At 40.5% G+C, this 12805-nt stretch overlaps 1 long non-coding RNA gene across 1 annotated transcript; it reads left to right on the top strand.

Moving 5' to 3' along the window:
- The first annotated feature begins 53 nt into the window (after nt 1-53).
- Nucleotides 54-6855, top strand: LOC118562645. The gene is made up of 3 exons (XR_004930714.1): nt 54-201; nt 6011-6094; nt 6212-6855. It is a non-coding gene; the product is annotated as an uncharacterized LOC118562645 (long non-coding RNA).
- Nucleotides 6856-12805: the final 5950 nt, after the last annotated feature.

Below are 12805 nucleotides of genomic sequence, written 5' to 3'. Positions count from 1 at the left end.
AAAAGAATGATGTTGGATTCAGCGTGTGTTTTGTGGTGTGTGCAGGCAGAGGCAGCTAAGCAGAACCAGCCAGCCCTCACAAACCAATCAGGCCTTCATTAGGCCGGGCGGGGGGATCGATGGCCAGCCCGCATCAATTAAACAGCACCCGCACAGCACTATATATAAGAATATATACACAGAAACCCTCGATACCCTACGGTAAGCAGAAAGCTAAGATGAGTATGCAGTTTATAACTTTCACACCAATGCTTTATATACTAAGTCCTCCGCATTAATTGTCACCCTCTGGAAATAAAGTCACACTGAAAATTTTTAAATCCAACGTTTAATTTGAGAAAAAAAAAATTACCAGGGAAAGAAATTCCACATTAAAAAAATTCTGTTTGTTTTTTTTGTTGTTGTTTTTTAACAAAGTCACAAATGCTACAATTATTTTTACTTCCACCAGTTCCTATAAAAATTATCTAAATCATTTTTGTCACAATGTTACTTGTCAAGTAGCCCTACAGAAGCTATCTACATGCCAGAGTTGGAAGTGGAAGTGAGGCCAAGAAAAACAAACTTTTTGGTTCCACCATCATAGATAAAAATCTTCTTCAGTAGCTTTAAAGTTCTTTGAACTTTAAAGGGGACATGGAACATCCATCATTTTTTAGCCCTTTAAATACATTTCGTTGTATACTTGGGGTCTCTAGGAGTGCAGAAAATTTTAATCTAGTCTTTCCAGGTACTATGCAGACATATTTTTCAAGCCGTTCACTTTTCTCTACTCTGTATTACATGTTTTTATTTTTTACAGTATTTTTTTGTCAGAGTATTTGCTGTGTAGCTGCTAAACAAGGTCATGGACTTCTGGCTGACCAATTTAGCGAATCTTCCATTTTAATTTTGTGCCACAATTTTGCCGTCCAAGCCCAAGGATGTCAAAGCTACAAGTGGATAAATAAAAATGGTTGGTTGTTGGTTTTATTAACCCACACAATTCATTACATTGTCTCCCGTCATACTACACAAATGGCCAAACAGGGTGGAGTGTGACACTGTACGAACTTGGGGGGGGGGGGGGGGGGGGGGTTAAAGTGCCTCCTTTAAATTTAAAGAGACAGCACCAAAATAAGTTGCTCTCAGACAAACCTCAGAACAGGGGCAAAAAGGGGTCTGTGGGGGCAACAATAACGAGGAATTCAGACCAAAGCATTGCAGTCCCACTTTATATAGACCACAACTGAATGATTTAAATGGGAAAATGAAGGCATTAAAAAGCATGATATATCCCCTTTAACAGCAACATATGCTTTGGCTAGGTACAATTAAAGTTGGTGGACATCCATAGCTTTGTGCCTACTTCTCCTCCAAAGGCCCTGACCACCTGGTTAGAGTACATGACATCATGAGCTCTTTGATAACCCAGGGGAATTCAAATACAAATTGGTTGAATTAGTTCATTGCTTGCCCTCAAGAGGACAACAATCCTAAACATATGGGAAAACCAACACAGAAATGGTTCACCAGATACAGAATCAATCTTCTTCCATGGCCTTCTCAATCCCTAGACCTAAACCTCATAGAAGACATGTGGTGTGATCTTAGGAGAAGGAATCTTTAATGAGAATCCACAAACTACTACCAAGAAAGAGGAACGGTGAGCGATCTTTTTATCTGGATGTCCCAGCGTTGTGAAATGTTATAGGAGACTAAATGCTTTTCTATTTGCAAAGAAAAGGGGTTTTAACTGATTAATAACAGCTGGGATGCCAACGAGTGTGATGCAGGTGACAAATAAAAATATTTACTCAGCTTAAAAGATGGATTTATTTCTTATTATATTCATTTATTTTAGGGGAAGATGCATCAGTATTTTCATACGCACCACTCAGCCACTATTTGTTCAAGTTTAAAAAAACAACCCAAAAAATAAGTTATTCACTATTTGTTTTTTTAATATATTGCTGAATGTGGTACTATAAATCACAATTTGCTCCTTCTGAGACACAATCATTTTAAAAGGGCTGTAAAATACAGCATCCTGCATAGGTGTGTGTGTGTGTGTGTGTGTGTTTTCATACACATCTCATGCGGTCACACTGTAACCTGTCCACTCGCCCTTTCATCCCCAAGTTACACTCACAACATCGATAACACCCAATTACACATAAGCTCACACATGGCAGGTCCTGAAAACACACAATTACATGCGCTCCGGACACACATTTTATTAACACTCAATTACACACACGCATAAATCACAGACAAATCGTGCACCCATGAGGTTGGAGACTGCTGTGTGAGGGACATATCGTTTATTTATTTATTTTTGCCAATGCTCTCACAAAATGACAACAAATATTTAGAGGATTATCCAGACTCTGGAGTAAAATGTGTGCGAGAGCAGTACCACACAGTTTGATCTCAGGTTGAAAAAGTAAATGCAAAAGCAACAAATGGTCACAAAAACGTGTATAAAAAAAGTATAAGGCTTATAATATTGTATTAAATATGTAGTGGATGATCTTCGTTCGTCTTCGAGTTCTGGGGGGGGGGATCATCTTATCTATTGGTTGTCCCACATGCCAGTCGTTGTGACACACGCATGTAATGCCAGTGTGTGTGCTCGATCTTTGCTAGTTTCTTCTTGCTGTTACTTCTAGTGTTTATGCATCCAGTGAGCTTTGGTGTTAGCCGGTCATTGTAGCTCCACTGCTCTCACCTTATATTTAAAAAATGGCCTAGAGTCGCATGAAGCAAACCGCCTACAAGTTTTTGAGAAGTAAAGGAAGGCCTCAGTAGAATGAAATGAGACCAGAGTGGATTTGGGAGATTTTTTTGCACAATCCCCCTGAGGAGTGGAAGAGCAGATAAGAAGGTCTTGAGCAGCTGCAGTTATTCAAAAAGAGGGTTTCTTACCTACATTTCCATAAAAATCATCCACTATACCTTTAATATTTAAAATTAGAGTGAAAGTTCTTTGGATGTTAAGACAGATGCAGTGCTTGAACTTCTGCTGTAAGGGAGCTGTTCTGCTTAAACTCTGAATGAATCAGAATATATGACAGAAGAAAGACTCCCACATCACCCAGAATGTAGATTTTTTACTATCTGCATTGTTGTGTAATGATATGGATCAAAATGACAGCATTGACTATCTGATGTGCAGCAACACTGCAAACAACACATTAAAGTCTATGCATCTGAATTAAAGCCAAGCTAACTTTATTTATTAAGCACTTTAAAAACAGCAGGCACTGAACAAAGCACACATGCAAGTTGTAAATTCATATGATATATGCATGGTAATAAAAGAGACTCATATCAATAAAAGTACAAACATAATCTGAAACTTGTTAAACTACAAAACACGTATAAAAGTTATAACTCACTTTTCATTTCTTTATATTTTGATTCCAAGATAGACATTTTTAAATTCTCACATGTGTAGTTGGTGGAAGACCCAAATGCAGATCGAGGACTTCAGGATGAAGGTCAGGGTGAAGTTTATCAAAATCACCAAAACAAGGCTGGTTCTGAAAAATGACAAGCAGGTACACAGGAAACACACGAGGAGAGCAGGGCATCAAGCAAAAGGGCATACAAACAATCTGGGAGATGACGAGTAGCAAAGAGTATTACATGGTGACCAGGAGCCTAATGGGAGGATCTGACAATGACCGAGTAGCAACTTAGCCCTAAGTAGTGGGAAGGTGAATATTGGAGTGGAAACAGTTGAATGATAACACTGATGTAGAACAGCTGTGGGGGACCAGAATCAGAGGGAAACTGAAGGAGAATAATTATCCGTCCATCCTCTATACCAGCTTATCTGCACAACAACAGTGTTAATAACCGATACAGCCCCAGAATTAACTAAACCTGGGTAAATACAAAGGTAGTCTTGGATCAGGAAACATTATATGATTCGGGTGTGTAGAAGTAGAGACACATATAAGGGTTGCCAGACTCCGACCCTTGACTGGAAATCAACACCAGTGGACTACACTTTCAAGTAAATGGTCAGAGGTGCATTTCCTTGACAGAAATTGTGCATTCATAATAAAATGTCAGAGCGTGTCGTAAGGTCCGACAATAGATGAACGGAAAGATTGTAAACAGTGACGGCTGACGGAGTATTACCAGCTGTGAGTGGTTCGCCCTTATATGTGTGAGCCAGAAAATGTCTAATAATCTGCATGACATGATGAATACCAATGAGGGCGCAGAGGCTGAAAGAAGTGGTGACCAGGGTAATGATCATCTTTAGAAGTTAAACTGGTGTAAATCTATTTATATTCCTTTTTGATGATTTTTTTTATTTAATTTCTTAATTAAGTCTTAATTTTGTGACTTTTGCAGAGGTGAATCAGGTGCAGTGCACATAGCTCTTTTTGCTGTAATAATAACATATATTGCTCATGTTTCATTACAGGCCTGTTTAGCAAAGTGGACTGGAGTGGACCCATGGTCGGTCGGTCTTCTTCACAGCAGTGGCAGGGAGTGAAGTTGGTTTGCAGGTCCTGGAAGGATGGTACTTGAAAACAAAGCCCCATCTTTTTGGTCCACTCTCACTGAGGTGGCTCTTCACGAACCACCTCAGTGCATCTTTTAGCTGCAGAGCTAACTTAAAACCTGCAGAGTTCTCAGCATATGTCTCCAATTCTGAAGCTGGATAGAGTAGACGTAAAGCATCTGCAGAACAAATGTGAATAAAGACTGGATAAGAACACAAATGTTAATGTGAAACACAGACATATTATCTCCACTCTGATCTTTAAATAACACCTACTAGGACATATTCAAATTACATACATTTAATACAGAAGTTGTTTTGTCGGAAGTGTCAGTTGTATCCAGTTAAATCACAATTTCAACAAAATAGCATAAACTGCAATTATTTTGTTTCAGAGAGACTATATGTGTTGGGTATATTATTGAAGGATTGGTTATTGTAGGATGTTTCAACTCTGGGTGGTAAATGCAAAAAATATAAATTGTGAGAACCAACACCAGTCTATCCCGAAGCGTTGCAACACTTTAAAAAAAAGAGCTTTAAGAAAAAGAAACGTAAATTCCTTTTTTGAGAAGAAGACTGCAAGCTCCTCCTAGACAGCCGGACCGATACAAGTTCCCTTTGTTAGGAGAAGGGCCACACTTGCTGCGCGTCAGAGAAAAAGGAGCGTGGCGAAAATATTCCGCCGCAGAATAAATGTGTTTGTATTGGGCGATTACCGGGCCGCGCTTCCTGAGCCGGGCGCGTCACCTGCTCGCCGTGGCATTGACACGTCAGTCTCCAGCGGCTAACGCAATGTGACAGTGTTGAGATTATAATATCTGGCCCGCATTACCGGGCATTAACGCCATTACCGCGCCCCGCCCGCTCAGGTGGGCCACTCCGGGGCCGAGGAGAGGAGAGAGAAGGAGAGGAGGTGGGAGGGGAATCAGGAAATTGAGGCGACGGCGCAGGATGACGAGGAGATGGATGAATTTGAGAAAATGGGAGAGGCAGCTTAAATTCAGTAAAAGGTCTTACAGCAGCTGTGGGGAGAAGGCATAAACATCTGACAATCAAATGGGGAAGATATGGCACTTTAGGAGGATGCGTTCAAAGAGAATAGTGTGGATCGCGACTAAAGCACTTACGGAATAATGATGATGAAATGTGGCACCCACACCGCCAGACTACATGAGTTTGGGTATCTGTGTTTGTGTGCTGTGACAGAGGAGGTGTTGCTGTGTGGTAATAGCAAAGAAAAGGGGTAAGAGGAGGGGGGGGGGGGGGGGGGCAACCCAATTGGATAAAGCTATTTTAATAATGAACAGCTGAACAAGCACCATCACTTCACATGATTTAATATTTACACCACGCCACGCCTGGTTTCATATTGCTTTTCCAGGGCCTTCATTTGTTTCACCGAAAGAAAACACTTCTATTCCACAGCCTTGTTGTTTTAATTAAGGAAATTAATAAATAAGAATAAATTAATGTGGCCTCCTTGCCTCCTCCTGTACCCCCCAGAACTGTGGCAAGCACCGTCGCCCGCCTAGCTGCCTGCTCGCCTTCATGGGGATGTATGTGCGTGCCATAATTAACGCTTAATAAGTAAGTGATTCATTATGATTAGCGTGCGGATTCGCCGTAATGGCCCCTCTCTGTGCTAGCAATCAACCTCACTCTGTTTATCCACACATAAACCCCCTGATCCATCTCTGTCTGCAGCTTCCCCCAATCTACACATCGAGCACCGCGCGCCCATTCCTCTGGTCCTGATGCTGGGCCATTTGTTGGGCGGCTGGTGGAGGTCTCTATCAATCCGAGTGTCATTAAGCAAGATGAAGAGGAGGAGGACGAGGAAGGGAGGCTCATTGTCATCAAAGTGGTGACTGTCAGTATGCGGAGAGGATTACTCACTTCTGTGATGCCGTTTGAAAGTGATAGATACGTAAATGTGGAAAAAGGGAACCGATGTTTTTTGCCAAGTGCAGTAATAAGTCGGCGCCAGGGTAACTCCATTTGTTAAGAGATCACTTGTTGTTCCTCATAAAACGAGGAGTATATGCACATGCTCCAAGAATGAATGTGATTAATTTCTTAATGATGTAATTTTTAGGGCGGGCTCTGGAGGGGGAGTGCTCAGGCACTGTGACTGTTGTAATGTGATAAAAACTAATTTAGCTGAAGTCTCTTGGGGCAGTTTGTATATCGTATGCATCCAATCGATGGTGTTTTTTCAAATACACAAATGATGGAGAAATCAGAAGACTAATGGCATGTGATTAAAGGAGGATTCTTTTTTTAAATCTGAGGAATCTCTTTGTAACAAGACGTTTCAGAGGTAGAAAATGAAAAGCCGGATAATGATACAGGCCCATACTTCTGCCTTCGCCAGCCCTGCAGGCTCACATGGCATCCGACCTCAGCTTCTATACCCACAGGCGGTGGACCCACATGAAGATGACCTCCATGAGCCTTAGGAGGTTGGAGCATGGCCGACACCCAATAGCCAGTCATTCCCCCACTATTCTGGATAAGGTACACAAATAAACATGGTACTGTTGTCAAGATCTCTGAATTGCTCTAATTCTGAACTCTTCCTCAGACCAATTTGCCTTGGGAGAGTCAACCAGGAACTGGAGCCACAGACAATATAGCTCCCTGGCTCATTGGGGTATGGAGGAGAGGTGGATTTCTCCCTCCCGGTCAGTAGCTATGTTTACGTGCACAAAATGTTCCGAACAGAATAAAATGTATTCAGATTTAATAATCAGATTGTACAGTTTATATGGGCACACAACCAATTAATCATAATGTGCGTGTATATACACCTGGCTTTATTCAGAATAGAACCAGCCTGACATGCACTGTTATCAAATTTCCCTAAATAAACACATAAGTAGTACTTTGGTCTTTCCTAAACCACAAAAATAGTAAAAAAAAGCAGTACTATGTAAGTTTGTTTGTCTTCTGAGCGTCCAGGCTGGACTTGCACCAGATTCTAGTTACCGTTTAAATTTACTGAGTAAGCAAATATTTTGAGCTCTTTTATTTTTTTTAACAGAGAGGTCGTATCAGGAGCCCTGATTGTTCTGCTTCCTGACGTATTTCCGCCACTCGCCAACGTGGAAATGTGCCACGTTTACGTCGGGCGCACACGCACACTCGGTCAGTCTGCCACATTCTGAATAACTTGAGTCTGATAAGTGTTTACATGGATGCTGATCGGATTATAAATTGGCATAAACCACCCTCTCATTTGGGATTATGATTTAATTCCAACTGAGCTTAAGCCGATCATCATATTCCGATTGTCTTGTTTACATGGCTCTTTTTTATTCTGATCGGTCCTTTATTCCGATTACTTTTGTCTGTGTAAACGGAGCTATTTGTCAGTCTTTTGCCTCCAGCAAAGAATTTTTTTTTAAATCACTGTCTTTTTATTGAGTTTTCTTTTTCTTTTGTACATACAGTTTGTAAATACAAAGAAATATTTATCCAAGCAAAGAAGTTTTTTATGTAAATGTAAAAAATAGTGACATAAGGATGGAGTAGGAGATGGGTAACGGATGGGAGGCTCCTCTGCTGTAACGCAGGCGCTGCTTCCAGTCCATCATCATGAAAAAAGAGCTGTGACACAAACCAAAACTTAAGATTTAATAGTGTTTTATGTTCAAGCTTTTACCTGCGTTCATGATATGTGGATTATAACATAAAGAACGGAATCCCACATACAAGCAACTGAAGTGAGGTGTAGAGATGGGGTGAGGCAACCAGTCATCTGGGGAGAGAATGGACTAGAGCTGCTGCTCCTCCACATCGAAAAGAGTAGGTTGTGTTGGCTCTGGCCCCTGATCAGGATGCCTCCTGGGCAGTTCTCTTTGCACGTGTTCTGGTCGGGTCCCACTGGCTGGAGACCCTGAGGAGGAGAACCTTGTGTTACCCCACACAAGAGAGGAGGCGTAGAGGAGAAGAAGCCATTGAGCAGGACAGAAAAGGTTCTGTCAGTCAGATAAGAGGTGAACCACTTCAAAGTTGTGCCACGGATACCAACATATTCATGTGGGCGAAACAGGAGGACTGAGTGATCTATAGTAGCAAAGGCTGCTGTTAGGTCTCGAAGCACTAGAGTTACAAAGCCATTAGAGCCAAATGAGAGAACAATGCCAGTTGGCTCTGGCTTTTAATAAAGCACAAATACGCTGGGATCTAAAGCCAGGTTGGACATTTTTAAAACAGCATTTTCTACTAAAAATGGCTGAATTTGTATAAAATATTTTTTTCTAAAACTTTGGAAAGGGCAGATTAGAAATGGGTCTAAAATTTTATAAAACCAAACGATCAACGTGTTTTTTTTTTTTTTTTGTTTTTTTTTAAGAAGGGGAGAGATCGGTGCATGTTTCTAAAAAAAGACACAGGAGACACAGTTTCTAAAAAAAAAAAAAAAAGACACGAGTTATTAAAAGAGAGGAGATGAGGACCAACAGTATTACAAAACCTCTTTTATCAACTTAGTTGGATAAAGGGCAAAGGGGCAGTTTGTAGGTTTCATAAAATAAACCATTTTTTTCCAGAAGAGAACAAGACACGGGTTAAACCTGCTCAAGTACAGCAGAAGCAGCAAAGACAAGAGGAAACTAATTTAGCATAAGCAGGTGTACATGTAGCCTGTCTAACAAATGCTACTTTTTCAATAAAGGAGGAGAGCAATTTCTCACAAGCAGTGACCGAGGCATTGAGTAGGATAGAGGTAGGTGGATATAAAACAGAGCTAATTGCATTAAATAACACCCTGGGGAAAATGGCTGCTGTTAACGATTATATTGGACAAAAAAATTAGATTTATGCTCTTTAACAGATCTCTTGTACTGAGTGTACAACACAGAAACACAAGAGCATTTCTTGACAAAGCATAATGTGCGGTTTGTCGTCCAGTGCCGTTCAGCATTTCCGCCTCAGTTTCCAGACGGTACTTTTGTTTGGCCAAATTTTCAGTTCTGGGTTTGGAGCATTTGTATTGAACAGGGGCAAAGTGATCCAGGGTCTCACAGAACGTGTAGTAAAAGGAGGAGAGAAAGTCATTGGGACAAAATGATGCATCCAGACTTATGCATGAATAAAAATGTGAGTTTGTAAAAGCAGTAGTAAACTGTCCAATAGTTGCAGAAGAGAAAATGCGACGATGACATCCTCCAGTCAGGAGGCCTCCTGGATAAATAGGGAGCTGCAAATCGAATGAGAATGAGAAAAAGATCTGAGGTGGCAGTCTCAGAAATTTTGCACTATGAAATGGAAAGTCTGTGGGACCTTATCTATCTATATATATATATAGATAGATAAGGTCTGAAGTGTGCTCGAGAACTTGCATTGGTCCATTTTCTGGTTATATTAGATTAGAAGAAGCCAAAATCCTTGAAATCTCAGAGGCCAGTGGTTCAGTAGGGCAACAAACATGGTTTTGAAAATCCACAAGAATTAAAAAACGGAAATAATCAGGAATAAAATCAGCAAAAAATTCGAAAACATTTGTGAGTAAAACTTCATGTTGCGAACACTTGGCAGGCAGAGAACCCCAAAAAAGGTTTATTTTAAATGAGACCTGGACAATAATCAGAGATGCTCTGCAGGGGCAAGCTGGATACCAGGTAGAGAGGAGAGCTGGTTTCCTCGTGGCAGAGGTGACAGGCAGTCTGGCTGAGGCTGGATCAAAGGGAACAGGACTAGAGTCGTGCCCAGGTGGTCTGGACAGAGAAGGGCAGACAAAGTCCAGTGGCAAGGCAAGGCTCGTAGTCGTGGAACAACCCAGGTTCAGGTCCTGAATTTAGAAGCTTGATGAGAGGGGAAAAGGAAGGAGAGAGTAAGGGAGAGCATGGAACAAGAAAGAAGGTATTGCTTTTGATATTTAGCTCTGTTTTCATAGCGTTAACTTGTGTTTAGCTGTAGCCCTGGTCATTTAATCAGTTATCTCCTTTCATTGTTTCCATATCTCTGTCAGTCTTTTCGGCTTATTACCCTCTTCTCACAGCTCCTTTACATTGTGTTCATGAGGCTCACCCGGTCCTGGTTCCACTAATCACCTCCGCTGCGTTTATAAGCCCATCGGTTTCTTTCACTCCTAACCAAATTCTTCTGTTGTCCACCTGTCGGTCCAACTGGGTTTTATTTTTCCTCTACGTCACCACGAAACGAAAAGATTGACAGTCAAAGCGAGGAGTATGTGTTTAGCTTGCCTCTGTAGACAGGATAGGCTGAAAAGTTGTGGGTGCGGCGGCAGCAAAGAGGGAAATCTCTGTTTTTTTTGTCCCCCCTTCATGAATGTTTCTAAATGTTCTATTTCAGCATTAAGGTTTTGAAATATTTAAGTCACGATACATTTCATGCAGTGGACCTTATCTGATGGCAAGTGTTTTTGTCACAAATCCATTTTATAAAAGCTGAGATAAAGAGTGGATAAAGGAAAAACTTTAAATATGCAATCTATTGCAAAACGTGAAAGCCTTTAACAACCACATCTGTAGTACATTACACAGCCAATGAATGACTGTGGAAAACTCCAGGCAGTTTGTCAATTTCATGCTATTTTAAGAGTTCATAGTCAACTGTAATTTACTGATGCCTCCGGATTTTTATTAACATGCTACTTTTTCCACGCTATACATTATAGAAAGATTTCCCTTTTTCTGAAGAGCTGGATTTTACCTCCTCATTCCAGTCAGAAATACCTTGAGGCAGGTTCTGCTGGTTCTGAACTACCAAGGAAGCAGAAATTGAACAGTTTTTTAATGGAGATTTGGTCAAGTGTAGGAAGAAAATCCTTAGATCAGAAACAGGATGATTCAGACAGTCCAGAAGGACTTTGACCTCCATAGCTAAATAGCAGAAACCAAAGTCTTTTCACTTTCAGGGGTCGCCACAGTGAGGCATCTGTCTCCATCAATCCCTTTCTACTGCATCTTCTCCTCTCACACGTCCAGCGGTCATAATTTAAATAGATCAAGAATCAAGACAAAAAGAACAGCAACTACAAACGAACCAATTAAAAACTTCAACGCAGGTAGATCGATCAATGCATATACAAGAGCAATAGCATTCCCAGGGTTTGGTGCAAAACTCTAAACATTGCCAAAGACAGATGAGCTCAAAGGGGAAATACAATAATTCATACAAATGTGTAAAGGAGTGAATTATTAAAATGCAAACATAAAAGTGATGTTTTCTGTCTAATGTGAATATTCTATTACAATAATGCTGATACTATACTGATAGTGTTTGTGGAATCAGGAATAGCAGCACTTCAACAAAGTTTTTTTTCCCGTATTTGACAAGTGTTAATGTCATGGGTGACTGTGGCTTGATGGGTTGACCAGTTGTCTTGCAATAGGAAGGTTGTGAGTTCAATTCCAGCTTCCCCTTGTCACATGTCAATGTGCCCCTGGGCAAGCCACTTAACCCCGAGCTGTGTATCGGTGTATAAATATGCGTGCATCAGTGAGTGTGATTGGCTGAATGTGGCTCTAGTGTACAGTGCTTTGAGTGGTCAGTATGACTGAAAAAAGCACTATATAAGTTCATTTAATATCTTTACACGTTGCTTTTAGGGAAAGCTATAATTATTTTTTATTTTACTAGTTTTAATCACTAGTTCACCCAACTCTCTAAAGGTCTGTTGGTTTCTGGACTTTTGCAAATTTTGTACTTGTACTTCACTACAATATTTGTACCTAATTGTGACTTGAGAAAAGTAGTCAGATGGAGAAAAAAAAAAAAAACATATAAAACCTGCCATTAAATCCTTAAAGATACACCATAGTTATTTTTATCCAAACAATGCTGTCAGTCATTTTAGTCTAATTTTATTGTGCTGTATTAATTATCAATATTTTTTTCTTAATTGATTATTTTGATTTATTTCTGTCTTGTATTTTATTTGTCGGGCAACACTTTGGTTCATCCAAGTATTGTTTTTAAAATGCCACATAAATGGTCTGGTAATATAAAACTAAGTAGATAAACTTTCACGTAAGAGTTTTGAAACTTTCTCTCCACAAACGTGCTGACGGTTCTTTTATGACTGTGTGTTGTCACGTGACACTAACTGTGCAGCTGATTTAGAAGGGCCTGCTGCTAGTTGGATTTTATTTTTTTTTTGATTAAAAGTTTCTTTTGCAATGTGAGACCGCACATCGCTGTGCACAAACACACATGAATCCCTCAGTCATGCACACATCCCCAGCATTACGTGCTCTAACAACGCCTCAGCCTGCTTGGCGGGGGATCTACCTGAAGATCCACTCGATGAGCTTTTTCACCAACAACTGC

Source organism: Fundulus heteroclitus, chromosome 3 (assembly GCF_011125445.2).
Source record: "Fundulus heteroclitus isolate FHET01 chromosome 3, MU-UCD_Fhet_4.1, whole genome shotgun sequence".
Classification (NCBI taxonomy): Eukaryota; Metazoa; Chordata; class Actinopteri; order Cyprinodontiformes; family Fundulidae; genus Fundulus; species Fundulus heteroclitus.
Note: the sequence above shows the minus strand (reverse complement) of the source record. Positions and strands in the feature narration are given on the sequence as shown.